Source organism: Oryzias latipes, chromosome 5, assembly GCF_053564925.1.
Source record: "Oryzias latipes strain Hd-rR chromosome 5, Olatipes_Hd-rR_3.1".
NCBI lineage: Eukaryota > Metazoa > Chordata > Actinopteri > Beloniformes > Adrianichthyidae > Oryzias > Oryzias latipes.
Window position 1 is genome coordinate 36,014,233 of NC_136241.1, and position 12,346 is coordinate 36,026,578.

Sequence of the window (12,346 nt, forward strand, 5' to 3'; positions counted from 1 at the left end):
CAGCAGAAAACAACACAATAAGCAGCAGAAAACAACACAATAAGCAGCAGAAAACAACACAATATGAAGCAGAAAACAACACAATATGAAGCAGCAGAAAACAACACAATATGAAGCAGAAAACCACACAATATGAAGCAGAAAACAACACAATTGGAGCAGAAAACAACACAATATGAAGTAGAAAACAACACAATATGGAGCAGAAAACAACACAATATGCAGCAGAAAACAACACAATATGAAGCAGAAAACCACACAATATGAAGCAGAAAACAACACAATATGAAGCAGAAAACAACACAATATGCAGCAGAAAACAACACAATATGAAGCAGAAAACAACACAATATGGAGCAGAAAACAACACAATATGAAGCAGAAAACAACACAATATGAAGCAGAAAACAACACAATATTGAGCAGAAAACAACACAATATGAAGCAGAAAACAACACAATATGGAGCAGAAAACAACACAATAAGCAGCAGAAAACAACACAATATGAAGCAGAAAACAACACAATAAGAAGCAGCAGAAAACAACACAATAAGCAGCAGAAAACAACACAATAAGCAGCAGAAAACAACACAATATGAAGCAGAAAACAACACAATATGCAGCAGAAAACAACACAATTGGAGCAGAAAACAACACAATATGAAGTAGAAAACAACACAATAAGCAGCAGAAAACAACACAATATGAAGCAGAAAACAACACAATATGAAGCAGAAAACAACACAATTGGAGCAGAAAACAACACAATATGAAGTAGAAAACAACACAATATGGAGCAGAAAACAACACAATATGCAGCAGAAAACAACACAATATGAAGCAGAAAACAACACAATATGGAGCAGAAAACAACACAATATGAAGCAGAAAACAACACAATATGAAGCAGAAAACAACACAATATTGAGCAGAAAACAACACAATATGAAGCAGAAAACAACACAATATGGAGCAGAAAACAACACAATAAGCAGCAGAAAACAACACAATATGAAGCAGAAAACAACACAATAAGAAGCAGCAGAAAACAACACAATAAGCAGCAGAAAACAACACAATAAGCAGCAGAAAACAACACAATATGAAGCAGAAAACAACACAATATGCAGCAGAAAACAACACAATTGGAGCAGAAAACAACACAATATGAAGTAGAAAACAACACAATAAGCAGCAGAAAACAACACAATATGAAGCAGAAAACAACACAATTGGAGCAGAAAACAACACAATATGAAGTAGAAAACAACACAATATGGAGCAGAAAACAACACAATATGCAGCAGAAAACAACACAATATGAAGCAGAAAACAACACAATAAGCAGCAGAAAACAACACAATAAGCAGCAGAAAACAACACAATATGAAGCAGAAAACAACACAATAGGAAGCAGCAGAAAACAACACAATATGAAGCAGAAAACCACACAATATGAAGCAGAAAACAACACAATTGGAGCAGAAAACAACACAATATGAAGTAGAAAACAACACAATATGGAGCAGAAAACAACACAATATGCAGCAGAAAACAACACAATATGAAGCAGAAAACAACACAATATGGAGCAGAAAACAACACAATATGAAGCAGAAAACAACACAATATGAAGCAGAAAACAACACAATATGGAGCAGAAAACAACACAATATGAAGCAGAAAACAACACAATATGGAGCAGAAAACAACACAATAAGCAGCAGAAAACAACACAATATGAAGCAGAAAACAACACAATATGAAGCAGCGGAAAACAACACAATAAGCAGCAGAAAACAACACAATAAGCAGCAGAAAACAACACAATATGAAGCAGAAAACAACACAATATGCAGCAGAAAACAACACAATTGGAGCAGAAAACAACACAATATGAAGTAGAAAACAACACAATAAGCAGCAGAAAACAACACAATATGAAGCAGAAAACAACACAATATGAAGCAGAAAACAACACAATATGGAGCAGAAAACAACACAATAAGCAGCAGAAAACAACACAATATGAAGCAGAAAACAACACAATATGAAGCAGAAAACAACACAATATGAAGCAGAAAACCACACAATATGAAGCAGAAAACAACACAATTGGAGCAGAAAACAACACAATATGAAGCAGAAAACAACACAATATGGAGCAGAAAACAACACAATATGCAGCAGAAAACAACACAATATGAAGCAGAAAACAACACAATATGAAGCAGAAAACAACACAATATGAAGCAGAAAACAACACAATATGCAGCAGAAAACAACACAATATGAAGCAGAAAACAACACAATATGGAGCAGAAAACAACACAATATGCAGCAGAAAACAACACAATATGAAGCAGAAAACAACACAATATGGAGCAGAAAACAACACAATATGAAGCAGAAAACAACACAATATGGAGCAGAAAACAACACAATAAGCAGCAGAAAACAACACAATATGAAGCAGAAAACAACACAATATGCAGCAGAAAACAACACAATTGGAGCAGAAAACAACACAATATGAAGTAGAAAACAACACAATATGAAGCAGAAAACAACACAATATGAAGCAGAAAACAACACAATATGAAGCAGAAAACAACACAATATGCAGCAGAAAACAACACAATATGAAGCAGAAAACAACACAATATGGAGCAGAAAACAACACAATATGAAGCAGAAAACAACACAATATGAAGCAGAAAACAACACAATATGCAGCAGAAAACAACACAATATGAAGCAGCAGAAAACAACACAATATGAAGCAGAAAACAACACAATATGAAGCAGAAAACAACACAATATGAAGCAGCAGAAAACAACACAATAAGCAGCAGAAAACAACACAATAAGCAGCAGAAAACAACACAATATCCAGCAGAAAACAACACAATATCCAGCAGAAAACAACACAATATGAAGCAGAAAACAACACAATATGGAGCAGAAAACAACACAATATGGAGCAGAAAACAACACAATAAGCAGCAGAAAACAACACAATATGAAGCAGAAAACAACACAATAAGAAGCAGCAGAAAACAACACAATAAGCAGCAGAAAACAACACAATAAGCAGCAGAAAACAACACAATATGAAGCAGAAAACAACACAATATGCAGCAGAAAACAACACAATTGGAGCAGAAAACAACACAATATGAAGTAGAAAACAACACAATAAGCAGCAGAAAACAACACAATATGAAGCAGAAAACAACACAATTGGAGCAGAAAACAACACAATATGAAGTAGAAAACAACACAATATGGAGCAGAAAACAACACAATATGCAGCAGAAAACAACACAATATGAAGCAGAAAACAACACAATAAGCAGCAGAAAACAACACAATAAGCAGCAGAAAACAACACAATATGAAGCAGAAAACAACACAATAGGAAGCAGCAGAAAACAACACAATATGAAGCAGAAAACCACACAATATGAAGCAGAAAACAACACAATTGGAGCAGAAAACAACACAATATGAAGTAGAAAACAACACAATATGGAGCAGAAAACAACACAATATGCAGCAGAAAACAACACAATATGAAGCAGAAAACAACACAATATGAAGCAGAAAACAACACAATATGAAGCAGAAAACAACACAATATGCAGCAGAAAACAACACAATATGAAGCAGAAAACAACACAATATGGAGCAGAAAACAACACAATATGAAGCAGAAAACAACACAATATGAAGCAGAAAACAACACAATATGGAGCAGAAAACAACACAATATGAAGCAGAAAACAACACAATATGGAGCAGAAAACAACACAATAAGCAGCAGAAAACAACACAATATGAAGCAGAAAACAACACAATATGAAGCAGCGGAAAACAACACAATATGAAGCAGAAAACAACACAATATGAAGCAGAAAACAACACAATATGGAGCAGAAAACAACACAATATGAAGCAGAAAACAACACAATATGGAGCAGAAAACAACACAATAAGCAGCAGAAAACAACACAATATGAAGCAGAAAACAACACAATATGAAGCAGCAGAAAACAACACAATAAGCAGCAGAAAACAACACAATATGAAGCAGAAAACAACACAATATGCAGCAGAAAACAACACAATTGGAGCAGAAAACAACACAATATGAAGTAGAAAACAACACAATAAGCAGCAGAAAACAACACAATATGAAGCAGAAAACAACACAATATGAAGCAGAAAACAACACAATATGGAGCAGAAAACAACACAATAAGCAGCAGAAAACAACACAATATGAAGCAGAAAACAACACAATATGAAGCAGAAAACAACACAATATGAAGCAGAAAACCACACAATATGAAGCAGAAAACAACACAATTGGAGCAGAAAACAACACAATATGAAGCAGAAAACAACACAATATGGAGCAGAAAACAACACAATATGCAGCAGAAAACAACACAATATGAAGCAGAAAACAACACAATATGAAGCAGAAAACAACACAATATGAAGCAGAAAACAACACAATATGAAGCAGAAAACAACACAATATGGAGCAGAAAACAACACAATATGCAGCAGAAAACAACACAATATGAAGCAGAAAACAACACAATATGGAGCAGAAAACAACACAATATGGAGCAGAAAACAACACAATATGAAGCAGAAAACAACACAATATGGAGCAGAAAACAACACAATAAGCAGCAGAAAACAACACAATATGAAGCAGAAAACAACACAATATGAAGCAGCAGAAAACAACACAATAAGCAGCAGAAAACAACACAATATGCAGCAGAAAACAACACAATATGAAGCAGAAAACAACACAATATGAAGCAGAAAACAACACAATATGAAGCAGAAAACAACACAATATGCAGCAGAAAACAACACAATATGAAGCAGAAAACAACACAATATGGAGCAGAAAACAACACAATATGAAGCAGAAAACAACACAATATGAAGCAGAAAACAACACAATATGCAGCAGAAAACAACACAATATGAAGCAGCAGAAAACAACACAATATGAAGCAGAAAACAACACAATATGAAGCAGAAAACAACACAATATGAAGCAGCAGAAAACAACACAATAAGCAGCAGAAAACAACACAATAAGCAGCAGAAAACAACACAATATCCAGCAGAAAACAACACAATATCCAGCAGAAAACAACACAATATGAAGCAGAAAACAACACAATATGGAGCAGAAAACAACACAATAAGCAGCAGAAAACAACACAATATGAAGCAGAAAACAACACAATATGAAGCAGCAGAAAACAACACAATAAGCAGCAGAAAACAACACAATATGCAGCAGAAAACAACACAATATGAAGCAGAAAACAACACAATATGAATCAGAAAACAACACAATATGGAGCAGAAAACAACACAATAAGCAGCAGAAAACAACACAATATGAAGCAGAAAACAACACAATATGAAGCAGCAGAAAACAACACAATATGAAGCAGAAAACCACACAATATGAAGCAGAAAACAACGCAATTGGAGCAGAAAACAACACAATATGAAGTAGAAAACAACACAATATGGAGCAGAAAACAACACAATATGCAGCAGAAAACAACACAATATGAAGCAGAAAACAACACAATATGAAGCAGAAAACAACACAATATGAAGCAGAAAACAACACAATATGCAGCAGAAAACAACACAATATGAAGCAGAAAACAACACAATATGGAGCAGAAAACAACACAATATGAAGCAGAAAACAACACAATATGAAGCAGAAAACAACACAATATGGAGCAGAAAACAACACAATATGAAGCAGAAAACAACACAATATGGAGCAGAAAACAACACAATAAGCAGCAGAAAACAACACAATATGAAGCAGAAAACAACACAATATGAAGCAGCAGAAAACAACACAATAAGCAGCAGAAAACAACACAATAAGCAGCAGAAAACAACACAATATGAAGCAGAAAACAACACAATATGAAGCAGCAGAAAACAACACAATATGAAGCAGAAAACCACACAATATGAAGCAGAAAACAACACAATTGGAGCAGAAAACAACACAATATGAAGTAGAAAACAACACAATATGGAGCAGAAAACAACACAATATGCAGCAGAAAACAACACAATATGAAGCAGAAAACCACACAATATGAAGCAGAAAACAACACAATATGAAGCAGAAAACAACACAATATGCAGCAGAAAACAACACAATATGAAGCAGAAAACAACACAATATGGAGCAGAAAACAACACAATATGAAGCAGAAAACAACACAATATGAAGCAGAAAACAACACAATATTGAGCAGAAAACAACACAATATGAAGCAGAAAACAACACAATATGGAGCAGAAAACAACACAATAAGCAGCAGAAAACAACACAATATGAAGCAGAAAACAACACAATAAGAAGCAGCAGAAAACAACACAATAAGCAGCAGAAAACAACACAATAAGCAGCAGAAAACAACACAATATGAAGCAGAAAACAACACAATATGCAGCAGAAAACAACACAATTGGAGCAGAAAACAACACAATATGAAGTAGAAAACAACACAATAAGCAGCAGAAAACAACACAATATGAAGCAGAAAACAACACAATATGAAGCAGAAAACAACACAATTGGAGCAGAAAACAACACAATATGAAGTAGAAAACAACACAATATGGAGCAGAAAACAACACAATATGCAGCAGAAAACAACACAATATGAAGCAGAAAACAACACAATAAGCAGCAGAAAACAACACAATAAGCAGCAGAAAACAACACAATATGAAGCAGAAAACAACACAATAGGAAGCAGCAGAAAACAACACAATATGAAGCAGAAAACCACACAATATGAAGCAGAAAACAACACAATTGGAGCAGAAAACAACACAATATGAAGTAGAAAACAACACAATATGGAGCAGAAAACCACACAATATGCAGCAGAAAACAACACAATATGAAGCAGAAAACAACACAATATGAAGCAGAAAACAACACAATATGAAGCAGAAAACAACACAATATGCAGCAGAAAACAACACAATATGAAGCAGAAAACAACACAATATTGAGCAGAAAACAACACAATATGAAGCAGAAAACAACACAATATGAAGCAGAAAACAACACAATATGGAGCAGAAAACAACACAATATGGAGCAGAAAACAACACAATATGAAGCAGAAAACAACACAATATGGAGCAGAAAACAACACAATAAGCAGCAGAAAACAACACAATATGAAGCAGAAAACAACACAATATGAAGCAGTGGAAAACAACACAATAAGCAGCAGAAAACAACACAATAAGCAGCAGAAAACAACACAATATGAAGCAGAAAACAACACAATATGCAGCAGAAAACAACACAATTGGAGCAGAAAACAACACAATATGAAGTAGAAAACAACACAATAAGCAGCAGAAAACAACACAATATGAAGCAGAAAACAACACAATATGAAGCAGAAAACAACACAATATGGAGCAGAAAACAACACAATAAGCAGCAGAAAACAACACAATATGAAGCAGAAAACAACACAATATGAAGCAGCAGAAAACAACACAATATGAAGCAGAAAACCACACAATATGAAGCAGAAAACAACACAATTGGAGCAGAAAACAACACAATATGAAGCAGAAAACAACACAATATGGAGCAGAAAACAACACAATATGAAGCAGAAAACAACACAATATGAAGCAGAAAACAACACAATATGAAGCAGAAAACAACACAATATGCAGCAGAAAACAACACAATATGAAGCAGAAAACAACACAATATGGAGCAGAAAACAACACAATATGAAGCAGAAAACAACACAATATGAAGCAGAAAACAACACAATATGGAGCAGAAAACAACACAATATGAAGCAGAAAACAACACAATATGGAGCAGAAAACAACACAATAAGCAGCAGAAAACAACACAATATGAAGCAGAAAACAACACAATATGAAGCAGCAGAAAACAACACAATAAGCAGCAGAAAACAACACAATATGCAGCAGAAAACAACACAATATGAAGCAGAAAACAACACAATATGAAGCAGAAAACAACACAATATGGAGCAGAAAACAACACAATAAGCAGCAGAAAACAACACAATATGAAGCAGAAAACAACACAATATGCAGCAGAAAACAACACAATATGAAGCAGCAGAAAACAACACAATATGAAGCAGAAAACAACACAATATGAAGCAGAAAACAACACAATATGAAGCAGCAGAAAACAACACAATAAGCAGCAGAAAACAACACAATAAGCAGCAGAAAACAACACAATAAGCAGCAGAAAACAACACAATATCCAGCAGAAAACAACACAATATCCAGCAGAAAACAACACAATATGAAGCAGAAAGCAACACAATATGAAGCAGAAAACAACACAATATGGAGCAGAAAACAACACAATAAGCAGCAGAAAACAACACAATATGCAGCAGAAAACAACACAATATGAAGCAGCAGAAAACAACACAATAAGCAGCAGAAAACAACACAATAAGCAGCAGAAAACAACACAATATGCAGCAGAAAACAACACAATATGAAGCAGAAAACAACACAATATGGAGCAGAAAACAACACAATAAGCAGCAGAAAACAACACAATATGAAGCAGAAAACAACACAATATGAAGCAGCAGAAAACAACACAATATGAAGCAGAAAACCACACAATATGAAGCAGAAAACAACACAATTGGAGCAGCAGAAAACAACACAATATGAAGTAGAAAACAACACAATATGGAGCAGAAAACAACACAATATGGAGCAGAAAACAACACAATATGAAGCAGAAAACAACACAATATGAAGCAGAAAACAACACAATATGAAGCAGAAAACAACACAATATGAAGCAGCAGAAAACAACACAATATGGAGCAGAAAACAACACAATTGGAGCAGAAAACAACACAATATCCAGCAGAAAACAACACAATAAGCAGCAGAAAACAACACAATATGAAGCAGAAAACAACACAATATGAAGCAGCAGAAAACAACACAATATGAAGCAGAAAACCACACAATATGAAGCAGAAAACAACACAATTGGAGCAGAAAACAACACAATATGAAGTAGAAAACAACACAATATGGAGCAGAAAACAACACAATATGCAGCAGAAAACAACACAATATGAAGCAGAAAACAACACAATATGAAGCAGAAAACAACACAATATGAAGCAGAAAACAACACAATATGCAGCAGAAAACAACACAATATGAAGCAGAAAACAACACAATATGGAGCAGAAAACAACACAATATGAAGCAGAAAACAACACAATATGAAGCAGAAAACAACACAATATGGAGCAGAAAACAACACAATATGAAGCAGAAAACAACACAATATGGAGCAGAAAACAACACAATAAGCAGCAGAAAACAACACAATATGAAGCAGAAAACAACACAATATGAAGCAGCAGAAAACAACACAATAAGCAGCAGAAAACAACACAATATGCAGCAGAAAACAGCACAATAAGCAGCAGAAAACAACACAATATGAAGCAGAAAACAACACAATATGAAGCAGCAGAAAACAACACAATATGAAGCAGAAAACCACACAATATGAAGCAGAAAACAACACAATTGGAGCAGAAAACAACACAATATGAAGTAGAAAACAACACAATATGGAGCAGAAAACAACACAATATGGAGCAGAAAACAACACAATATGCAGCAGAAAACAACACAATATGAAGCAGAAAACAACACAATATGGAGCAGAAAACAACACAATATGAAGCAGAAAACAACACAATATGAAGCAGAAAACAACACAATATGGAGCAGAAAACAACACAATATGAAGCAGAAAACAACACAATATGGAGCAGAAAACAACACAATAAGCAGCAGAAAACAACACAATATGAAGCAGAAAACAACACAATATGAAGCAGAAAACAACACAATAAGCAGCAGAAAACAACACAATATGCAGCAGAAAACAGCACAATAAGCAGCAGAAAACAACACAATATGAAGCAGAAAACAACACAATATGAAGCAGCAGAAAACAACACAATATGAAGCAGAAAACCACACAATATGAAGCAGAAAACAACACAATTGGAGCAGAAAACAACACAATATGAAGTAGAAAACAACACAATATGGAGCAGAAAACAACACAATATGGAGCAGAAAACAACACAATATGCAGCAGAAAACAACACAATATGAAGCAGAAAACAACACAATATGGAGCAGAAAACAACACAATATGAAGCAGAAAACAACACAATATGAAGCAGAAAACAACACAATATGGAGCAGAAAACAACACAATATGAAGCAGAAAACAACACAATATGGAGCAGAAAACAACACAATAAGCAGCAGAAAACAACACAATATGAAGCAGAAAACAACACAATATGAAGCAGCAGAAAACAACACAATAAGCAGCAGAAAACAACACAATATGCAGCAGAAAACAGCACAATATCATACATGAAATCCCAAATGCACAAACTCCTTACATGGATAGATGTCGTGTTGCGTTTTAAAGGGGACCTCTGACATTTTTGGAGGGAAAACTAAAGAAAACATGATTTACTATGAGAAGTGTCTGTTCCTGAAAAGGTCGGTGACAGAATTTTCAGGAAGGGGAAATAATTTAGCTCTAAAACTTTGTTATTGTGTCTTTTATCTGTAAAACAGACATCAACCATGAATAGTTTTGGAAGTGGAGGTCAAATCGATGAAAGTCGTCCTCTTGCTCTGATTCTCTGTAGAAATTCCTTTAATAAATCTAGAATATTCTGTGAATGTGAAATCCAAACTTAAACCTAAAGAAATGTGAACTATTGGCTGTTCATGACACATCTTTAAAAGAAATCAATCATATCCCAATTAAATCAGAAATTAAATACTTGGGCATCTACATCAACAAAGATCCCAAAATACGCCAATCGAGGAATGTGGGAGAAAAACGTGATGAATGCAAGACGACGTTCAATATGTGGCTCCAAAGAGACACATGGCTGCTGACAGAGATGGAGATGGATTTACCATCTTCCTCTAATGCCATCCCAAACAAGGTGAGAACATCCATCAACCAAATGACTTTTAACTTTATCTGGAGAGACTAACCTCATGACATGAAAAAGAAACTATATGTTCAGAGAATTTAAAGATGCTGGTCTCAAAGTTGCTGATTCTGACTGGCTTAACAGAAGATGAACTGGTTCAAATCCTGGATCAAACACAACCAATACTTGTGGTTTCGTGTCCCAAATGACCTATTTAACCAATTAGGCGGGTCAAACTCCGTGCTTGTTAGTGATTTTGATGTTAATAAGCTCCCTATAGCATTATTAGAGTTCCACAAATTCTGTTACACTGGAAAATATTGTATGTGCATAATTTCTTACTACACTCAACAAATACATCCTCCATAGAAACAAGTCCTCGTCTGGTGCTGAATGGTTTGGCAGAAGTGTCTGTCAGGGACTGATCTGATGGACCGGAGGGTCACTTATTAGATTCTGAGCAATTATGTTTCAAACTTGACGACAAACTGGACGACAAATTAACATGGAAATCTCATATATTTTATGTAAAAAATAAAGTAGCCAAGAGCCTTTTTGTTCTGAACAAATCTAAATATGTTTTACCATGTCATATTATGCACATGTTATATTGCTCTTTGGTTTTACCTTATTTCACATATTGCATTGAAGTGTGGGGAAATACATATGAAACTAATATAATGCCCTTAATTCTACTACAGAAGAGAGCTATTCGAATTATTCACAAAGCTAATTTTAGAGACCACACAAATGATCTTTTTATTAAGTCAGGCTTATTAAAACTTAAAAATTTAATTGAATTGCAGACCTTATTAGTTATGTTTAAAGCCAGAAACAGAGATTTACCAGAAGACCTACAAAAGCTTTTTATTTTTACCACAGGAGATGAAAATCATAGGAAAAAATATGATTTCAAACAACAGATTGCTCGAACAACATTAAAGCAAAAGTGTTTGTCTATAGCAGGGGTAAAAATGTGGAATTCCCAGGAGAATCAGTTAAAAAGTTGTCAAAATATTATTAAATTTAAACGCATGTATAAAGCTAAACAAATTAGTTTGTACAAACTTGACTGTTGAATGCAATTTTTGGAATGTATGTATTAAATGAATGGAATGTATTTACTGTGTAGTGGAACTGTACATTGTGAAATCTGAGCACAGGTGATGGTGTGAGAAATGTAAATGTAATGTTTAAAAGGGAGCAGATAATT